Raw genomic sequence first — 21,169 nt, forward strand, 5'->3', positions numbered from 1 at the left:
GACAAAACGGTGACTCTATTTGGCTTCAGTTTACTCTTTACGTTCTCTTTTGTTTTCTCAGTTTTTAAATACAGCAGTAATTTAGGGATTTATTTTTCTTGATGAGTTTTCGTTATTCTTTTATTTCTTCCCCTTTGTTCTCATCTTTGCTCCACGGCTTCGCTTGGGTCAGTGATGGGCAGAGGACGGGCTTTGTTTCTGCTCTCTGAGGTGACTCGCAGTCCGGCGCAGGGCTGGGCTATTCCGAGGTCTCATCTCCCATTCAAATGTGCACTAACCGCCCAGAAAGTTTTTTTCTGGGAGCGAAGGCATTTGTTATCAGTAGGAAAATGTGGAGAGGGTTCATACAGATTGTATGGAGTGTTTGAAACAGAACAAGAACTGACAAAGCTCTTGTTTTTGCCTTTGACATTATGTAAAGTTTATTTCTAATGCTCTTTGTGGCACTGAGTAATTGATGTTACCCAGCTCTATGACAGGGGCGTAGCTTCTGTTGGTGCAGCAGGTGCAGTTGCACTGGCGCCCACAGACCTGCGGGACCCACTGAACCCTGATTATTGCGGTATTTTATATTCCAAACTTCAACAAGGGGGCCTATTTTCTTCCTTGCTCTAGGGCCCATTTTTTCACCTGAGAGCCTTGAAAGACTGCATGGATCCTCTCTGATTTGAATTGGTGACAATGAGGTCAGGCAGAGAGCTCTTGTGTGGCTGCATCAGCCCAACTGGGCTACCAGATCTGGCACATTTGTTTGCTGCATGCAGATAGAGACACAAAACGTACACACGGCCATATATAGGGCAAGTATAAAAATCTGTATTGTGACGCAGCTGCGGCATAAATGTTGTGGCCCATTTACAATGTGACGCATCTAGGGAGATGTGTCACATTGTAAAGTCCCGCATCATATTATACCTGCGTCAGGTATAATGTATGCAGGGTGGGCGTTCCCACGGTAAAAGCCTTCTAGAACTGACACACTGAAATCTACAAGATTTCACTACATCACTCTATGCCTTCACTGTGTCAAAATCCCTACGCCTGCACAGACCAGGCATAAGTTATGACTCAGGGCTTTTTGCGTTACTTTCATGAGCATTTCCAGCAATGCGTCACTTTTGTGCCAACAGATGCGTCAGAATTTCTGACGCATCTGTTAATTCTTGCGCCATGGAGCGCTGTATTGTTAATACAGCACATTCATCGTGGCACAAGGACATTCAGCACTGACTCAAGGAAACTTATGCATCCATGCAGTTGCGTCAGGTCCTTGTGAATCTTCCCCTAAAATGTTTTGAAAACCAGGAAACCAGTATATTGTACCTCCTAAAGGTAAAAATGAAATGCAGCAAATGCAACTATGTAGTGCCATGAAATGGCAGACGTGCATTATGGAATATGGAAAAATGTATCTATAATTTATTTTCCTTTAAATTGATTGCCGTTCCTTCTCTAGTAAACATTTGAAGACAGTGGGACCTATGAGGATGCTATTATGAATTTGTGCTTCTTATATTTTCCACAACCCATGGTTAGCAGCCTAGATCTCATCTTTGTGTGAAGGTATATCTGCCTGAGCATCAAATCCATAACTTGGGAGGGTGCTGCTTACCTGTACAGCTATTTAGCATACAATTTCCCATAATTCTCTGCGTGTGGCTATCGACGGTTTGGGGCAGAGAGCTGATAGAAATTAGTTAAAACAACACCATTATATGTCTTACATTGCCTATCAGAAGCAGTGGAGGAGTAGTTATGCATAAACAGATAACATCTTTTGAAAAGGAATCATGTTCTTTGTAACATGAGGTACCAGGGCAAGTGTGCATGAAATTCACACTAAATTGTTTAGCTTTGCGCAGTGGCAGTATCGTAGCCAATGAGGTTTAACCGAGGCGTGATTATTGCTTATTGAAAACTTTACCCAATACCCCGTCATGGAAACTTGAAATATAGTCGAAATGGCAATTTTTGACAGTCTCTTCGGAGACTGGAGAATATGTAATTAAAAAATAAGATAGTTTATTTTGCAATGCAATTTACTTGCAGGTTTGTGATCTGTGACAAGGACAAAACGGTGACTCTATTTGGCTTCAGTTTACTCTTTACGTTCTCTTTTGTTTTCTCAGCTTTTTAAATACAGCAGTAATATACGGATTTATTTTCCTTGATGAGTTTTCGTTATTCTTTTATTTCTTCCCCTTTGTTCTCATCTTTGCTCCACGGATTCGCTTGGGTCAGTGATGGGCAGAGGACGGGCTTTGTTTCTGCTCTCTGAGGTGACTCGCAGTCCGGCGCAGGGCTGGGCTCTTCCGAGGTCTCATCTCCCATTCAAATGTGCACTAACCGCCCAGAAAGTTTTTTTCTGGGAGCGAAGGCATTTGTTATCAGTAGGAAAATGTGGAGAGGGTTCATACAGATTGTATGGAGTGTTTGAAACAGAACAAGAACTGACAAAGCTCTTGTTTTTGCCGTTTGACATTATGTAAAGTTTATTTCTAATGCTCTTTGTGGCACTGAGTAATTGATGTTACCCAGCTCTATGACAGGGGCGTAGCTTCTGTTGGTGCAGCAGGTGCAGTTGCACTGGCGCCCACAGACCTGCGGGACCCACTGAACCCTGATTATTGCGGTATTTTATATTCCAAACTTCAACAAGGGGGCCTATTTTCTTCCTTGCTCTAGGGCCCATTTTTTCACCTGAGAGCCTTGAAAGACTGCATGGATCCTCTCTGATTTGAATTGGTGACAATGAGGTCAGGCAGAGAGCTCTTGTGTGGCTGCATCAGCCCAACTGGGCTACCAGATCTGGCACATTTGTTTGCTGCATGCAGACGGAGACACAAAACGTACACACAGCCATATATAGGGCAAGTATAAAAATCTGTATTGTGACGCAGCTGCGGCATAAATGTTGCGGCCCATTTACAATGTGACGCATCTAGGGAGATGTGTCACATTGTAAAGTCCCGCATCATATTATACCTGCGTCAGGTATAATGTATGCAGGGTGGGCGTTCCCACGGTAAAAGCCTTCTAGAACTGACACACTGAAATCTACAAGATTTCACTACATCACTCTATGCCTTCACTGTGTCAAAATCCCTACGCCTGCACAGACCAGGCATAAGTTATGACTCAGGGCTTTTTGCGTCACTTTCATGAGCATTTCCAGCAATGCGTCACTTTTGTGCCAACAGATGCGTCAGAATTTCTGACGCATCTGTTAATTCTTGCGCCATGGAGCGCTGTATTGTTAATACAGCACATTCATCGTGGCACAAGGACATTCAGCACTGACTCAAGGAAACTTATGCATCCATGCAGTTGCGTCAGGTCCTTGTGAATCTTCCCCTAAAATGTTTTGAAAACCAGGAAACCAGTATATTGTACCTCCTAAAGGTAAAAATGAAATGCAGCAAATGCAACTATGTAGTGCCATGAAATGGCAGACGTGCATTATGGAATATGGAAAAATGTATCTATAATTTATTTTCCTTTAAATTGATTGCCGTTCCTTCTCTAGTAAACATTTGAAGACAGTGGGACCTATGAGGATGCTATTATGAATTTGTGCTTCTTATATTTTCCACAACCCATGGTTAGCAGCCTAGATCTCATCTTTGTGTGAAGGTATATCTGCCTGAGCATCAAATCCAAAACTTGGGAGGGTGCTGCTTACCTGTACAGCTATTTAGCATACAATTTCCCATAATTCTCTGCGTGTGGCTATCGACGGTTTGGGGCAGAGAGCTGATAGAAATTAGTAAAACAACACCATTATATGTCTTACATTGCCTATCAGAAGCAGTGGAGGAGTAGTTATGCATAAACAGATAACATCTTTTGAAAAGGAATCATGTTCTTTGTAACATGAGGTACCAGGGCAAGTGTGCATGAAATTCACACTAAATTGTTTAGCTTTGCGCAGTGGCAGTATCGTAGCCAATTAGGTTTAACCGAGGCGTGATTATTGCTTATTGAAAACTTTACCCAATACCCCGTCATGAAAACTTGCAATATAGTCGAATTGGCAATTTTTGACAGTCTCTTCGGAGACTGGAGAATATGTAATTAAAAAATAAGATAGTTTATTTTGCAATGCAATTTACTTGCAGGTTTGTGATCTGTGACAAGGACAAAACGGTGACTCTATTTGGCTTCAGTTTACTCTTTACGTTCTCTTTTGTTTTCTCAGCTTTTTAAATACAGCAGTAATTTACGGATTTATTTTCCTTGATGAGTTTTCGTTATTCTTTTATTTCTTCCCCTTTGTTCTCATCTTTGCTCCACGGATTCGCTTGGGTCAGTGATGGGCAGAGGACGGGCTTTGTTTCTGCTCTCTGAGGTGACTCGCAGTCCGGCGCAGGGCTGGGCTCTTCCGAGGTCTCATCTCCCATTCAAATGTGCACTAACCGCCCAGAAAGTTTTTTTCTGGGAGCGAAGGCATTTGTTATCAGTAGGAAAATGTGGAGAGGGTTCATACAGATTGTATGGTGTGTTTGAAACAGAACAAGAACTGACAAAGCTCTTGTTTTTGCCGTTTGACATTATGTAAAGTTTATTTCTAATGCTCTTTGTGGCACTGAGTAATTGATGTTACCCAGCTCTATGACAGGGGCGTAGCTTCTGTTGGTGCAGCAGGTGCAGTTGCACTGGCGCCCACAGACCTGCGGGACCCACTGAACCCTGATTATTGCTTTATTTTATATTCCAAACTTCAACAAGGGGGCCTATTTTCTTCCTTGCTCTAGGGCCCATTTTTTCACCTGAGAGCCTTGAAAGACTGCATGGATCCTCTCTGATTTGAATTGGTGACAATGAGGTCAGGCAAAGAGCTCTTGTGTGGGTGCATCAGCCCAACTGGGCTCCCAGATCTGGCACATTTGTATGCTGCATGCAGACGGAGACACACAACGTACACACAGCCATATATAGGGCAAGTATAAAAATCTGTATTGTGACGCAGCTGCGGCATAAATGTTGCGGCCCATTTACAATGTGACGCATCTAGGGAGATGTGTCACATTGTAAAGTCCCGCATCATATTATACCTGCGTCAGGTATAATGTATGCAGGGTGGGCGTTCCCACGCTAAAAGCCTTCTAGAACTGACGCACTGAAATCTACAAGATTTCACTACATCACTCTACGCCTTCACTGTGTCAAAATCCCTACGCCTGCACAGACCAGGCATAAGTTATGACTCAGGGCTTTTTGCGTCACTTTCATGAGCATTTCCAGCAATGCGTCACTTTTGTGCCAACAGATGCGTCAGAATTTCTGACGCATCTGTTAATTCTTGCGCCATGGAGCGCTGTAATGTAAATACAGCACATTCATCGTGGCACAAGGACATTCAGCACTGACTCAAGGAAACTTATGCATCCATGCAGTTGCGTCAGGTCCTTGTGAATATTCCCCTAAAATGTTTTGAAAACCAGGAAACCAGTATATTGTACCTCCTAAAGCTAAAAATGAAATGCAGCAAATGCAACTATGTAGTGCCATGAAATGGCAGACGTGCATTATGGAATATGGAAAAATGTATCTATAATTTATTTTCCTTTAAATTGATTGCCGTTCCTTCTCTAGTAAACATTTGAAGACAGTGGGACCTATGAGGATGCTATTATGAGTTTGTGCTTCTTATATTTTCCACAACCCATGGTTAGCAGCCTAGATCTCATCTTTGTGTGAAGGTATATTTGCCTGACCATCAAATCCATAACTTGGGAGGGTGCTGCTTACCTGTACAGCTATTTAGCATACAATTTCCCATAATTCTCTGCGTGTGGCTATCGACGCTTTTGGGGCAGAGAGCTGATAGAACTTAGTAAAACAACACCATAATATGTCTTACATTGCCTATCAGAAGCAGTGGAGGAGTAGTTATGCATAAACAGATAACATCTTTTGAAAAGGAATCATGTTCTTTGTAACATGAGGTACTAGGGCAAGTGTGCATGAAATTCACACTAAATTGTTTAGCTTTGCGCAGTGGCAGTATCGTAGCCAATGAGGTTTAACCGAGGCGCGATTATTGCTTATTGAAAACTTTACCCAATACCCTGTCATGGAGACTTGAAATATAGTCGAAATGGCAATTTTTGACAGTCTCTTCAGTGACTGGAGAGTATGTAATTAAAAAATAAGATAGTTTATTTTGCAATGCAATTTACTTGCAGGTTTGTGATCTGTGACAAGGACAAAACGGTGACTCTATTTGGCTTCAGTTTACTCTTTACGTTCTCTTTTGTTTTCTCAGTTTTTAAATACAGCAGTAATTTAGGGATTTATTTTTCTTGATGAGTTTTCGTTATTCTTTTATTTCTTCCCCTTTGTTCTCATCTTTGCTCCACGGCTTCGCTTGGGTCAGTGATGGGCAGAGGACGGGCTTTGTTTCTGCTCTCTGAGGTGACTCGCAGTCCGGCGCAGGGCTGGGCTATTCCGAGGTCTCATCTCCCATTCAAATGTGCACTAACCGCCCAGAAAGTTTTTTTCTGGGAGCGAAGGCTTTTGTTATCAGTAGGAAAATGTGGAGAGGGTTCATACAGATTGTATGGAGTGTTTGAAACAGAACAAGAACTGACAAAGCTCTTGTTTTTGCCTTTGACATTATGTAAAGTTTATTTCTAATGCTCTTTGTGGCACTGAGTAATTGATGTTACCCAGCTCTATGACAGGGGCGTAGCTTCTGTTGGTGCAGCAGGTGCAGTTGCACTGGCGCCCACAGACCTGCGGGACCCACTGAACCCTGATTATTGCGGTATTTTATATTCCAAACTTCAACAAGGGGGCCTATTTTCTTCCTTGCTCTAGGGCCCATTTTTTCACCTGAGAGCCTTGAAAGACTGCATGGATCCTCTCTGATTTGAATTGGTGACAATGAGGTCAGGCAGAGAGCTCTTGTGTGGCTGCATCAGCCCAACTGGGCTACCAGATCTGGCACATTTGTTTGCTGCATGCAGACAGAGACACAAAACGTACACACAGCCATATATAGGGCAAGTATAAAAATCTGTATTGTGACGCAGCTGCGGCATAAATGTTGTGGCCCATTTACAATGTGACGCATCTAGGGAGATGTGTCACATTGTAAAGTCCCGCATCATATTATACCTGCGTCAGGTATAATGTATGCAGGGTGGGCGTTCCCACGGTAAAAGCCTTCTAGAACTGACACACTGAAATCTACAAGATTTCACTACATCACTCTATGCCTTCACTGTGTCAAAATCCCTACGCCTGCACAGACCAGGCATAAGTTATGACTCAGGGCTTTTTGCGTTACTTTCATGAGCATTTCCAGCAATGCGTCACTTTTGTGCCAACAGATGCGTCAGAATTTCTGACGCATCTGTTAATTCTTGCGCCATGGAGCGCTGTATTGTTAATACAGCACATTCATCGTGGCACAAGGACATTCAGCACTGACTCAAGGAAACTTATGCATCCATGCAGTTGCGTCAGGTCCTTGTGAATCTTCCCCTAAAATGTTTTGAAAACCAGGAAACCAGTATATTGTACCTCCTAAAGGTAAAAATGAAATGCAGCAAATGCAACTATGTAGTGCCATGAAATGGCAGACGTGCATTATGGAATATGGAAAAATGTATCTATAATTTATTTTCCTTTAAATTGATTGCCGTTCCTTCTCTAGTAAACATTTGAAGACAGTGGGACCTATGAGGATGCTATTATGAATTTGTGCTTCTTATATTTTCCACAACCCATGGTTAGCAGCCTAGATCTCATCTTTGTGTGAAGGTATATCTGCCTGAGCATCAAATCCATAACTTGGGAGGGTGCTGCTTACCTGTACAGCTATTTAGCATACAATTTCCCATAATTCTCTGCGTGTGGCTATCGACGGTTTGGGGCAGAGAGCTGATAGAAATTAGTAAAACAACACCATTATATGTCTTACATTGCCTATCAGAAGCAGTGGAGGAGTAGTTATGCATAAACAGATAACATCTTTTGAAAAGGAATCATGTTCTTTGTAACATGAGGTACCAGGGCAAGTGTGCATGAAATTCACACTAAATTGTTTAGCTTTGCGCAGTGGCAGTATCGTAGCCAATGAGGTTTAACCGAGGCGTGATTATTGCTTATTGAAAACTTTACCCAATACCCCGTCATGGAAACTTGAAATATAGTCGAAATGGCAATTTTTGACAGTCTCTTTGGAGACTGGAGAATATGTAATTAAAAAATAAGATAGTTTATTTTGCAATGCAATTTACTTGCAGGTTTGTGATCTGTGACAAGGACAAAACGGTGACTCTATTTGGCTTCAGTTTACTCTTTACGTTCTCTTTTGTTTTCTCAGCTTTTTAAATACAGCAGTAATTTACGGATTTATTTTCCTTGATGAGTTTTCGTTATTCTTTTATTTCTTCCCCTTTGTTCTCATCTTTGCTCCACGGATTCGCTTGGGTCAGTGATGGGCAGAGGACGGGCTTTGTTTCTGCTCTCTGAGGTGACTCGCAGTCCGGCGCAGGGCTGGGCTCTTCCGAGGTCTCATCTCCCATTCAAATGTGCACTAACCGCCCAGAAAGTTTTTTTCTGGGAGCGAAGGCATTTGTTATCAGTAGGAAAATGTGGAGAGGGTTCATACAGATTGTATGGAGTGTTTGAAACAGAACAAGAACTGACAAAGCTCTTGTTTTTGCCGTTTGACATTATGTAAAGTTTATTTCTAATGCTCTTTGTGGCACTGAGTAATTGATGTTACCCAGCTCTATGACAGGGGCGTAGCTTCTATTGGTGCAGCAGGTGCAGTTGCACTGGCGCCCACAGACCTGCGGGACCCACTGAACCCTGATTATTGCGGTATTTTATATTCCAAACTTCAACAAGGGGGCCTATTTTCTTCCTTGCTCTAGGGCCCATTTTTTCACCTGAGAGCCTTGAAAGACTGCATGGATCCTCTCTGATTTGAATTGGTGACAATGAGGTCAGGCAGAGAGCTCTTGTGTGGCTGCATCAGCCCAACTGGGCTACCAGATCTGGCACATTTGTTTGCTGCATGCAGACGGAGACACAAAACGTACACACAGCCATATATAGGGCAAGTATAAAAATCTGTATTGTGACGCAGCTGCGGCATAAATGTTGCGGCCCATTTACAATGTGACGCATCTAGGGAGATGTGTCACATTGTAAAGTCCCGCATCATATTATACCTGCGTCAGGTATAATGTATGCAGGGTGGGCGTTCCCACGGTAAAAGCCTTCTAGAACTGACACACTGAAATCTACAAGATTTCACTACATCACTCTATGCCTTCACTGTGTCAAAATCCCTACGCCTGCACAGACCAGGCATAAGTTATGACTCAGGGCTTTTTGCGTCACTTTCATGAGCATTTCCAGCAATGCGTCACTTTTGTGCCAACAGATGCGTCAGAATTTCTGACGCATCTGTTAATTCTTGCGCCATGGAGCGCTGTAATGTAAATACAGCACATTCATCGTGGCACAAGGACATTCAGCACTGACTCAAGGAAACTTATGCATCCAAGCAGTTGCGTCAGGTCCTTGTGAATATTCCCCTAAAATGTTTTGAAAACCAGGAAACCAGTATATTGTACCTCCTAAAGCTAAAAATGAAATGCAGCAAATGCAACTATGTAGTGCCATGAAATGGCAGACGTGCATTATGGAATATGGAAAAATGTATCTATAATTTATTTTCCTTTAAATTGATTGCCGTTCCTTCTCTAGTATACATTTGAAGACAGTGGGACCTATGAGGATGCTATTATGAGTTTGTGCTTCTTATATTTTCCACAACCCATGGTTAGCAGCCTAGATCTCATCTTTGTGTGAAGGTATATTTGCCTGACCATCAAATCCATAACTTGGGAGGGTGCTGCTTACCTGTACAGCTATTTAGCATACAATTTCCCATAATTCTCTGCGTGTGGCTATCGACGCTTTTGGGGCAGAGAGCTGATAGAACTTAGTAAAACAACACCATTATATGTCTTACATTGCCTATCAGAAGCAGTGGAGGAGTAGTTATGCATAAACAGATAACATCTTTTGAAAAGGAATCATGTTCTTTGTAACATGAGGTACTAGGGCAAGTGTGCATGAAATTCACACTAAATTGTTTAGCTTTGCGCAGTGGCAGTATCGTAGCCAATGAGGTTTAACCGAGGCGCGATTATTGCTTATTGAAAACTTTACCCAATACCCTGTCATGGAGACTTGAAATATAGTCGAAATGGCAATTTTTGACAGTCTCTTCGGTGACTGGAGAGTATGTAATTAAAAAATAAGATAGTTTATTTTGCAATGCAATTTACTTGCAGGTTTGTGATCTGTGACAAGGACAAAACGGTGACTCTATTTGGCTTCAGTTTACTCTTTACGTTCTCTTTTGTTTTCTCAGTTTTTAAATACAGCAGTAATTTAGGGATTTATTTTTCTTGATGAGTTTTCGTTATTCTTTTATTTCTTCCCCTTTGTTCTCATCTTTGCTCCACGGCTTCGCTTGGGTCAGTGATGGGCAGAGGACGGGCTTTGTTTCTGCTCTCTGAGGTGACTCGCAGTCCGGCGCAGGGCTGGGCTATTCCGAGGTCTCATCTCCCATTCAAATGTGCACTAACCGCCCAGAAAGTTTTTTTCTGGGAGCGAAGGCATTTGTTATCAGTAGGAAAATGTGGAGAGGGTTCATACAGATTGTATGGAGTGTTTGAAACAGAACAAGAACTGACAAAGCTCTTGTTTTTGCCTTTGACATTATGTAAAGTTTATTTCTAATGCTCTTTGTGGCACTGAGTAATTGATGTTACCCAGCTCTATGACAGGGGCGTAGCTTCTGTTGGTGCAGCAGGTGCAGTTGCACTGGTGCCCACAGACCTGCGGGACCCACTGAACCCTGATTATTGCGGTATTTTATATTCCAAACTTCAACAAGGGGGCCTATTTTCTTCCTTGCTCTAGGGCCCATTTTTTCACCTGAGAGCCTTGAAAGACTGCATGGATCCTCTCTGATTTGAATTGGTGACAATGAGGTCAGGCAGAGAGCTCTTGTGTGGCTGCATCAGCCCAACTGGGCTACCAGATCTGGCACATTTGTTTGCTGCATGCAGACAGAGACACAAAACGTACACACGGCCATATATAGGGCAAGTATAAAAATCTGTATTGTGACGCAGCTGCGGCATAAATGTTGTGGCCCATTTACAATGTGACGCATCTAGGGAGATGTGTCACATTGTAAAGTCCCGCATCATATTATACCTGCGTCAGGTATAATGTATGCAGGGTGGGCGTTCCCACGGTAAAAGCCTTCTAGAACTGACACACTGAAATCTACAAGATTTCACTACATCACTCTATGCCTTCACTGTGTCAAAATCCCTACGCCTGCACAGACCAGGCATAAGTTATGACTCAGGGCTTTTTGCGTTACTTTCATGAGCATTTCCAGCAATGCGTCACTTTTGTGCCAACAGATGCGTCAGAATTTCTGACGCATCTGTTAATTCTTGCGCCATGGAGCGCTGTATTGTTAATACAGCACATTCATCGTGGCACAAGGACATTCAGCACTGACTCAAGGAAACTTATGCATCCATGCAGTTGCGTCAGGTCCTTGTGAATCTTCCCCTAAAATGTTTTGAAAACCAGGAAACCAGTATATTGTACCTCCTAAAGGTAAAAATGAAATGCAGCAAATGCAACTATGTAGTGCCATGAAATGGCAGACGTGCATTATGGAATATGGAAAAATGTATCTATAATTTATTTTCCTTTAAATTGATTGCCGTTCCTTCTCTAGTAAACATTTGAAGACAGTGGGACCTATGAGGATGCTATTATGAATTTGTGCTTCTTATATTTTCCACAACCCATGGTTAGCAGCCTAGATCTCATCTTTGTGTGAAGGTATATCTGCCTGAGCATCAAATCCATAACTTGGGAGGGTGCTGCTTACCTGTACAGCTATTTAGCATACAATTTCCCATAATTCTCTGCGTGTGGCTATCGACGGTTTGGGGCAGAGAGCTGATAGAAATTAGTAAAACAACACCATTATATGTCTTATATTGCCTATCAGAAGCAGTGGAGGAGTAGTTATGCATAAACAGATAACATCTTTTGAAAAGGAATCATGTTCTTTGTAACATGAGGTACCAGGGCAAGTGTGCATGAAATTCACACTAAATTGTTTAGCTTTGCGCAGTGGCAGTATCGTAGCCAATGAGGTTTAACCGAGGCGTGATTATTGCTTATTGAAAACTTTACCCAATACCCCGTCATGGAAACTTGAAATATAGTCGAAATGGCAATTTTTGACAGTCTCTTCGGAGACTGGAGAATATGTAATTAAAAAATAAGATAGTTTATTTTGCAATGCAATTTACTTGCAGGTTTGTGATCTGTGACAAGGACAAAACGGTGACTCTATTTGGCTTCAGTTTACTCTTTACGTTCTCTTTTGTTTTCTCAGCTTTTTAAATACAGCAGTAATATACGGATTTATTTTCCTTGATGAGTTTTCGTTATTCTTTTATTTCTTCCCCTTTGTTCTCATCTTTGCTCCACGGATTCGCTTGGGTCAGTGATGGGCAGAGGACGGGCTTTGTTTCTGCTCTCTGAGGTGACTCGCAGTCCGGCGCAGGGCTGGGCTCTTCCGAGGTCTCATCTCCCATTCAAATGTGCACTAACCGCCCAGAAAGTTTTTTTCTGGGAGCGAAGGCATTTGTTATCAGTAGGAAAATGTGGAGAGGGTTCATACAGATTGTATGGAGTGTTTGAAACAGAACAAGAACTGACAAAGCTCTTGTTTTTGCCGTTTGACATTATGTAAAGTTTATTTCTAATGCTCTTTGTGGCACTGAGTAATTGATGTTACCCAGCTCTATGACAGGGGCGTAGCTTCTGTTGGTGCAGCAGGTGCAGTTGCACTGGCGCCCACAGACCTGCGGGACCCACTGAACCCTGATTATTGCGGTATTTTATATTCCAAACTTCAACAAGGGGGCCTATTTTCTTCCTTGCTCTAGGGCCCATTTTTTCACCTGAGAGCCTTGAAAGACTGCATGGATCCTCTCTGATTTGAATTGGTGACAATGAGGTCAGGCAGAGAGCTCTTGTGTGGCTGCATCAGCCCAACTGGGCTACCAGATCTGGCACATTTGTTTGCTGCATGCAGACGGAGACACAAAACGTACACACAGCCATATATAGGGCAAGTATAAAAATCTGTATTGTGACGCAGCTGCGGCATAAATGTTGCGGCCCATTTACAATGTGACGCATCTAGGGAGATGTGTCACATTGTAAAGTCCCGCATCATATTATACCTGCGTCAGGTATAATGTATGCAGGGTGGGCGTTCCCACGGTAAAAGCCTTCTAGAACTGACACACTGAAATCTACAAGATTTCACTACATCACTCTATGCCTTCACTGTGTCAAAATCCCTACGCCTGCACAGACCAGGCATAAGTTATGACTCAGGGCTTTTTGCGTCACTTTCATGAGCATTTCCAGCAATGCGTCACTTTTGTGCCAACAGATGCGTCAGAATTTCTGACGCATCTGTTAATTCTTGCGCCATGGAGCGCTGTATTGTTAATACAGCACATTCATCGTGGCACAAGGACATTCAGCACTGACTCAAGGAAACTTATGCATCCATGCAGTTGCGTCAGGTCCTTGTGAATCTTCCCCTAAAATGTTTTGAAAACCAGGAAACCAGTATATTGTACCTCCTAAAGGTAAAAATGAAATGCAGCAAATGCAACTATGTAGTGCCATGAAATGGCAGACGTGCATTATGGAATATGGAAAAATGTATCTATAATTTATTTTCCTTTAAATTGATTGCCGTTCCTTCTCTAGTAAACATTTGAAGACAGTGGGACCTATGAGGATGCTATTATGAATTTGTGCTTCTTATATTTTCCACAACCCATGGTTAGCAGCCTAGATCTCATCTTTGTGTGAAGGTATATCTGCCTGAGCATCAAATCCAAAACTTGGGAGGGTGCTGCTTACCTGTACAGCTATTTAGCATACAATTTCCCATAATTCTCTGCGTGTGGCTATCGACGGTTTGGGGCAGAGAGCTGATAGAAATTAGTAAAACAACACCATTATATGTCTTACATTGCCTATCAGAAGCAGTGGAGGAGTAGTTATGCATAAACAGATAACATCTTTTGAAAAGGAATCATGTTCTTTGTAACATGAGGTACCAGGGCAAGTGTGCATGAAATTCACACTAAATTGTTTAGCTTTGCGCAGTGGCAGTATCGTAGCCAATTAGGTTTAACCGAGGCGTGATTATTGCTTATTGAAAACTTTACCCAATACCCCGTCATGAAAACTTGAAATATAGTCGAATTGGCAATTTTTGACAGTCTCTTCGGAGACTGGAGAATATGTAATTAAAAAATAAGATAGTTTATTTTGCAATGCAATTTACTTGCAGGTTTGTGATCTGTGACAAGGACAAAACGGTGACTCTATTTGGCTTCAGTTTACTCTTTACGTTTTCTTTTGTTTTCTCAGCTTTTTAAATACAGCAGTAATTTACGGATTTATTTTCCTTGATGAGTTTTCGTTATTCTTTTATTTCTTCCCCTTTGTTCTCATCTTTGCTCCACGGATTCGCTTGGGTCAGTGATGGGCAGAGGACGGGCTTTGTTTCTGCTCTCTGAGGTGACTCGCAGTCCGGCGCAGGGCTGGGCTATTCCGAGGTCTCATCTCCCATTCAAATGTGCACTAACCGCCCAGAAAGTTTTTTTCTGGGAGCGAAGGCATTTGTTATCAGTAGGAAAATGTGGAGAGGGTTCATACAGATTGTATGGTGTGTTTGAAACAGAACAAGAACTGACAAAGCTCTTGTTTTTGCCGTTTGACATTATGTAAAGTTTATTTCTAATGCTCTTTGTGGCACTGAGTAATTGATGTTACCCAGCTCTATGACAGGGGCGTAGCTTCTGTTGGTGCAGCAGGTGCAGTTGCACTGGCGCCCACAGACCTGCGGGACCCACTGAACCCTGATTATTGCGGTATTTTATATTCCAAACTTCAACAAGGGGGCCTATTTTCTTCCTTGCTCTAGGGCCCATTTTTTCACCTGAGAGCCTTGAAAGACTGCATGGATCCTCTCTGATTTGAATTGGTGACAATGAGGTCAGGCAAAGAGCTCTTGTGTGGGTGCATCAGCCCAACTGGGCTCCCAGATCTGGCACATTTGTATGCTGCATGCAGACGGAGACACACAACGTACACACAGCCATATATAGGGCAAGTATAAAAATCTGTATTGTGACGCAGCTGCGGCATAAATGTTGCGGCCCATTTACAATGTGACGCATCTAGGGAGATGTGTCACATTGTAAAGTCCTGCATCATATTATACCTGCGTCAGGTATAATGTATGCAGGGTGGGCGTTCCCACGCTAAAAGCCTTCTAGAACTGACGCACTGAAATCTACAAGATTTCACTACATCACTCTACGCCTTCACTGTGTCAAAATCCCTACGCCTGCACAGACCAGGCATAAGTTATGACTCAGGGCTTTTTGCGTCACTTTCATGAGCATTTCCAGCAATGCGTCACTTTTGTGCCAACAGATGCGTCAGAATTTCTGACGCATCTGTTAATTCTTGCGCCATGGAGCGCTGTAATGTAAATACAGCACATTCATCGTGGCACAAGGACATTCAGCACTGACTCAAGGAAACTTATGCATCCATGCAGTTGCGTCAGGTCCTTGTGAATATTCCCCTAAAATGTTTTGAAAACCAGGAAACCAGTATATTGTACCTCCTAAAGCTAAAAATGAAATGCAGCAAATGCAACTATGTAGTGCCATGAAATGGCAGACGTGCATTATGGAATATGGAAAAATGTATCTATAATTTATTTTCCTTTAAATTGATTGCCGTTCCTTCTCTAGTAAACATTTGAAGACAGTGGGACCTATGAGGATGCTATTATGAGTTTGTGCTTCTTATATTTTCCACAACCCATGGTTAGCAGCCTAGATCTCATCTTTGTGTGAAGGTATATTTGCCTGACCATCAAATCCATAACTTGGGAGGGTGCTGCTTACCTGTACAGCTATTTAGCATACAATTTCCCATAATTCTCTGCGTGTGGCTATCGACGCTTTTGGGGCATAGAGCTGATAGAACTTAGTAAAACAACACCATAATATGTCTTACATTGCCTATCAGAAGCAGTGGAGGAGTAGTTATGCATAAACAGATAACATCTTTTGAAAAGGAATCATGTTCTTTGTAACATGAGGTACTAGGGCAAGTGTGCATGAAATTCACACTAAATTGTTTAGCTTTGCGCAGTGGCAGTATCGTAGCCAATGAGGTTTAACCGAGGCGCGATTATTGCTTATTGAAAACTTTACCCAATACCCTGTCATGGAGACTTGAAATATAGTCGAAATGGCAATTTTTGACAGTCTCTTCGGTGACTGGAGAGTATGTAATTAAAAAATAAGATAGTTTATTTTGCAATGCAATTTACTTGCAGGTTTGTGATCTGTGACAAGGACAAAACGGTGACTCTATTTGGCTTCAGTTTACTCTTTACGTTCTCTTTTTTTTTCTCAGTTTTTAAATACAGCAATAATTTAGGGATTTATTTTTCTTGATGAGTTTTCGTTATTCTTTTATTTCTTCCCCTTTGTTCTCATCTTTGCTCCACGGCTTCGCTTGGGTCAGTGATGGGCAGAGGACGGGCTTTGTTTCTGCTCTCTGAGGTGACTCGCAGTCCGGCGCAGGGCTGGGCTATTCCGAGGTCTCATCTCCCATTCAAATGTGCACTAACCGCCCAGAAAGTTTTTTTCTGGGAGCGAAGGCTTTTGTTATCAGTAGGAAAATGTGGAGAGGGTTCATACAGATTGTATGGAGTGTTTGAAACAGAACAAGAACTGACAAAGCTCTTGTTTTTGCCTTTGACATTATGTAAAGTTTATTTCTAATGCTCTTTGTGGCACTGAGTAATTGATGTTACCCAGCTCTATGACAGGGGCGTAATTTCTGTTGGTGCAGCAGGTGCAGTTGCACTGGCGCCCACAGACCTGCGGGACCCACTGAACCCTGATTATTGCGGTATTTTATATTCCAAACTTCAACAAGGGGGCCTATTTTCTTCCTTGCTCTAGGGCCCATTTTTTCACCTGAGAGCCTTGAAAGACTGCATGGATCCTCTCTGATTTGAATTGGTGACAATGAGGTCAGGCAGAGAGCTCTTGTGTGGCTGCATCAGCCCAACTGGGCTACCAGATCTGGCACATTTGTTTGCTGCATGCAGACAGAGACACAAAACGTACACACAGCCATATATAGGGCAAGTATAAAAATCTGTATTGTGACGCAGCTGCGGCATAAATGTTGTGGCCCATTTACAATGTGACGCATCTAGGGAGATGTGTCACATTGTAAAGTCCCGCATCATATTATACCTGCGTCAGGTATAATGTATGCAGGGTGGGCGTTACCACGGTAAAAGCCTTCTAGAACTGACACACTGAAATCTACAAGATTTCACTACATCACTCTATGCCTTCACTGTGTCAAAATCCCTACGCCTGCACAGACCAGGCATAAGTTATGACTCAGGGCTTTTTGCGTTACTTTCATGAGCATTTCCAGCAATGCGTCACTTTTGTGCCAACAGATGCGTCAGAATTTCTGACGCATCTGTTAATTCTTGCGCCATGGAGCGCTGTATTGTTAATACAGCACATTCATCGTGGCTCAAGGACATTCAGCACTGACTCAAGGAAACTTATGCATCCATGCAGTTGCGTCAGGTCCTTGTGAATCTTCCCCTAAAATGTTTTGAAAACCAGGAAACCAGTATATTGTACATCCTAAAGGTAAAAATGAAATGCAGCAAATGCAACTATGTAGTGCCATGAAATGGCAGACGTGCATTATGGAATATGGAAAAATGTATCTATAATTTATTTTCCTTTAAATTGATTGCCGTTCCTTCTCTAGTAAACATTTGAAGACAGTGGGACCTATGAGGATGCTATTATGAATTTGTGCTTCTTATATTTTCCACAACCCATGGTTAGCAGCCTAGATCTCATCTTTGTGTGAAGGTATATCTGCCTGAGCATCAAATCCATAACTTGGGAGGGTGCTGCTTACCTGTACAGCTATTTAGCATACAATTTCCCATAATTCTCTGCGTGTGGCTATCGACGGTTTGGGGCAGAGAGCTGATAGAAATTAGTAAAACAACACCATTATATGTCTTACATTGCCTATCAGAAGCAGTGGAGGAGTAGTTATGCATAAACAGATAACATCTTTTGAAAAGGAATCATGTTCTTTGTAACATGAGGTACCAGGGCAAGTGTGCATGAAATTCACACTAAATTGTTTAGCTTTGCGCAGTGGCAGTATCGTAGCCAATGAGGTTTAACCGAGGCGTGATTATTGCTTATTGAAAACTTTACCCAATACCCCGTCATGGAAACTTGAAATATAGTCGAAATGGCAATTTTTGACAGTCTCTTCGGAGACTGGAGAATATGTAATTAAAAAATAAGATAGTTTATTTTGCAATGCAATTTACTTGCAGGTTTGTGATCTGTGACAAGGACAAAACGGTGACTCTATTTGGCTTCAGTTTACTCTTTACGTTCTCTTTTGTTTTCTCAGCTTTTTAAATATAGCAGTAATTTACGGATTTATTTTCCTTGATGAGTTTTCGTTATTCTTTTATTTCTTCCCCTTTGTTCTCATCTTTGCTCCACGGATTCGCTTGGGTCAGTGATGGGCAGAGGACGGGCTTTGTTTCTGCTCTCTGAGGTGACTCGCAGTCCGGCGCAGGGCTGGGCTCTTCCGAGGTCTCATCTCCCATTCAAATGTGCACTAACCGCCCAGAAAGTTTTTTTCTGGGAGCGAAGGCATTTGTTATCAGTAGGAAAATGTGGAGAGGGTTCATACAGATTGTATGGTGTGTTTGAAACAGAACAAGAACTGACAAAGCTCTTGTTTTTGCCGTTTGACATTATGTAAAGTTTATTTCTAATGCTCTTTGTGGCACTGAGTAATTGATGTTACCCAGCTCTATGACAGGGGCGTAGCTTCTGTTGGTGCAGCAGGTGCAGTTGCACTGGCGCCCACAGACCTGCGGGACCCACTGAACCCTGATTATTGCGGTATTTTATATTCCAAACTTCAACAAGGGGGCCTATTTTCTTCCTTGCTCTAGGGCCCATTTTTTCACCTGAGAGCCTTGAAAGACTGCATGGATCCTCTCTGATTTGAATTGGTGACAATGAGGTCAGGCAAAGAGCTCTTGTGTGGCTGCATCAGCCCAACTGGGCTACCAGATCTGGCACATTTGTATGCTGCATGCAGACGGAGACACACAACGTACACACAGCCATATATAGGGCAAGTATAAAAATCTGTATTGTGACGCAGCTGCGGCATAAATGTTGCGGCCCATTTACAATGTGACGCATCTAGGGAGATGTGTCACATTGTAAAGTCCCGCATCATATTATACCTGCGTCAGGTATAATGTATGCAGGGTGGGCGTTCCCACGCTAAAAGCCTTCTAGAACTGACGCACTGAAATCTACAAGATTTCACTACATCACTCTACGCCTTCACTGTGTCAAAATCCCTACGCCTGCACAGACCAGGCATAAGTTATGACTCAGGGCTTTTTGCATCACTTTCATGAGCATTTCCAGCAATGCGTCACTTTTGTGCCAACAGATGCGTCAGAATTTCTGACGCATCTGTTAATTCTTGCGCCATGGAGCGCTGTAATGTAAATACAGCACATTCATCGTGGCACAAGGACATTCAGCACTGACTCAAGGAAACTTATGCATCCATGCAGTTGCGTCAGGTCCTTGTGAATATTCCCCTAAAATGTTTTGAAAACCAGGAAACCAGTATATTGTACCTCCTAAAGCTAAAAATGAAATGCAGCAAATGCAACTATGTAGTGCCATGAAATGGCAGACGTGCATTATGGAATATGGAAAAATGTATCTATAATTTATTTTCCTTTAAATTGATTGCCGTTCCTTCTCTAGTAAACATTTGAAGACAGTGGGACCTATGAGGATGCTATTATGAGTTTGTGCTTCTTATATTTTCCACAACCCATGGTTAGCAGCCTAGATCTCATCTTTGTGTGAAGGTATATTTGCCTGACCATCAAATCCATAACTTGGGAGGGTGCTGCTTACCTGTACAGCTATTTAGCATACAATTTCCCATAATTCTCTGCGTGTGGCTATCGACGCTTTTGGGGCAGAGAGCTGATAGAACTTAGTAAAACAACACCATAATATGTCTTACATTGCCTATCAGAAGCAGTGGAGGAGTAGTTATGCATAAACAGATAACATCTTTTGAAAAGGAATCATGTTCTTTGTAACATGAGGTACTAGGGCAAGTGTGCATGAAATTCACACTAAATTGTTTAGCGTTGCGCAGTGGCAGTATCGTAGCCAATGAGGTTTAACCGAGGCGCGATTATTGCTTATTGAAAACTTTACCCAATACCCTGTCATGGAGACTTGAAATATAGTCGAAATGGCAATTTTTGACAGTCTCTTCGGTGACTGGAGAGTATGTAATTAAAAAATAAGATAGTTTATTTTGCAATGCAATTTACTTGCAGGTTTGTGATCTGTGACAAGGACAAAACGGTGACTCTATTTGGCTTCAGTTTACTCTTTACGTTCTCTTTTGTTTTCTCAGCTTTTTAAATACAGCAGTAATTTAGGGATTTATTTTCCTTGATGAGTTTTCGTTATTCTTTTATTTCTTCCCCTTTGTTCTCATCTTTGCTCCACGGATTCGCTTGGGTCAGTGATGGGCAGAGGACGGGCTTTGTTTCTGCTCTCTGAGGTGACTCGCAGTCCGGCGCAGGGCTGGGCTCTTCCGAGGTCTCATCTCCCATTCAAATGTGCACTAACCGCCCAGAAAGTTTTTTTCTGGGAGCGAAGGCATTTGTTATCAGTAGGAAAATGTGGAGAGGGTTCATACAGATTGTATGGAGTGTTTGAAACAGAACAAGAACTGACAAAGCTCTTGTTTTTGCCGTTTGACATTATGTAAAGTTTATTTCTAATGCTCTTTGTGGCACTGAGTAATTGATGTTACCCAGCTCTATGACAGG

At 42.3% G+C, this 21,169-nt stretch overlaps 10 non-coding genes across 10 annotated transcripts; all 10 read left to right on the forward strand.

The window, feature by feature from the left end:
- Nucleotides 1-1,850: 1,850 nt before the first annotated feature.
- On the forward strand, nucleotides 1,851-1,990 carry LOC144793901 (U4 spliceosomal RNA). The gene has a single exon (XR_013603352.1). It is a non-coding gene; the product is annotated as a U4 spliceosomal RNA (small nuclear RNA).
- Nucleotides 1,991-3,919: 1,929 nt separating this feature from the next.
- Nucleotides 3,920-4,059, forward strand: LOC144793053 (U4 spliceosomal RNA). Its single transcript, XR_013602723.1, has one exon. It is a non-coding gene; the product is annotated as a U4 spliceosomal RNA (small nuclear RNA).
- Nucleotides 4,060-5,989: 1,930 nt separating this feature from the next.
- LOC144793858 (U4 spliceosomal RNA) lies at nucleotides 5,990-6,129 on the forward strand. The gene has a single exon (XR_013603315.1). It is a non-coding gene; the product is annotated as a U4 spliceosomal RNA (small nuclear RNA).
- Nucleotides 6,130-8,056: 1,927 nt separating this feature from the next.
- LOC144793888 (U4 spliceosomal RNA) lies at nucleotides 8,057-8,196 on the forward strand. Its single transcript, XR_013603340.1, has one exon. It is a non-coding gene; the product is annotated as a U4 spliceosomal RNA (small nuclear RNA).
- A 1,930-nt stretch (nucleotides 8,197-10,126) lies between these two features.
- On the forward strand, nucleotides 10,127-10,266 carry LOC144793882 (U4 spliceosomal RNA). Its single transcript, XR_013603335.1, has one exon. It is a non-coding gene; the product is annotated as a U4 spliceosomal RNA (small nuclear RNA).
- A 1,927-nt stretch (nucleotides 10,267-12,193) lies between these two features.
- On the forward strand, nucleotides 12,194-12,333 carry LOC144793902 (U4 spliceosomal RNA). Its single transcript, XR_013603353.1, has one exon. It is a non-coding gene; the product is annotated as a U4 spliceosomal RNA (small nuclear RNA).
- Nucleotides 12,334-14,262: 1,929 nt separating this feature from the next.
- On the forward strand, nucleotides 14,263-14,402 carry LOC144793030 (U4 spliceosomal RNA). Its single transcript, XR_013602702.1, has one exon. It is a non-coding gene; the product is annotated as a U4 spliceosomal RNA (small nuclear RNA).
- A 1,930-nt stretch (nucleotides 14,403-16,332) lies between these two features.
- On the forward strand, nucleotides 16,333-16,472 carry LOC144793883 (U4 spliceosomal RNA). Its single transcript, XR_013603336.1, has one exon. It is a non-coding gene; the product is annotated as a U4 spliceosomal RNA (small nuclear RNA).
- A 1,927-nt stretch (nucleotides 16,473-18,399) lies between these two features.
- LOC144793903 (U4 spliceosomal RNA) lies at nucleotides 18,400-18,539 on the forward strand. Its single transcript, XR_013603354.1, has one exon. It is a non-coding gene; the product is annotated as a U4 spliceosomal RNA (small nuclear RNA).
- A 1,930-nt stretch (nucleotides 18,540-20,469) lies between these two features.
- On the forward strand, nucleotides 20,470-20,609 carry LOC144792973 (U4 spliceosomal RNA). The gene has a single exon (XR_013602650.1). It is a non-coding gene; the product is annotated as a U4 spliceosomal RNA (small nuclear RNA).
- The last annotated feature ends 560 nt before the right edge of the window (nucleotides 20,610-21,169 follow it).

The sequence above is a fragment of the Lissotriton helveticus genome, chromosome 11 (assembly GCF_964261635.1).
Source record: "Lissotriton helveticus chromosome 11, aLisHel1.1, whole genome shotgun sequence".
NCBI classification, from domain to species: domain Eukaryota; kingdom Metazoa; phylum Chordata; class Amphibia; order Caudata; family Salamandridae; genus Lissotriton; species Lissotriton helveticus.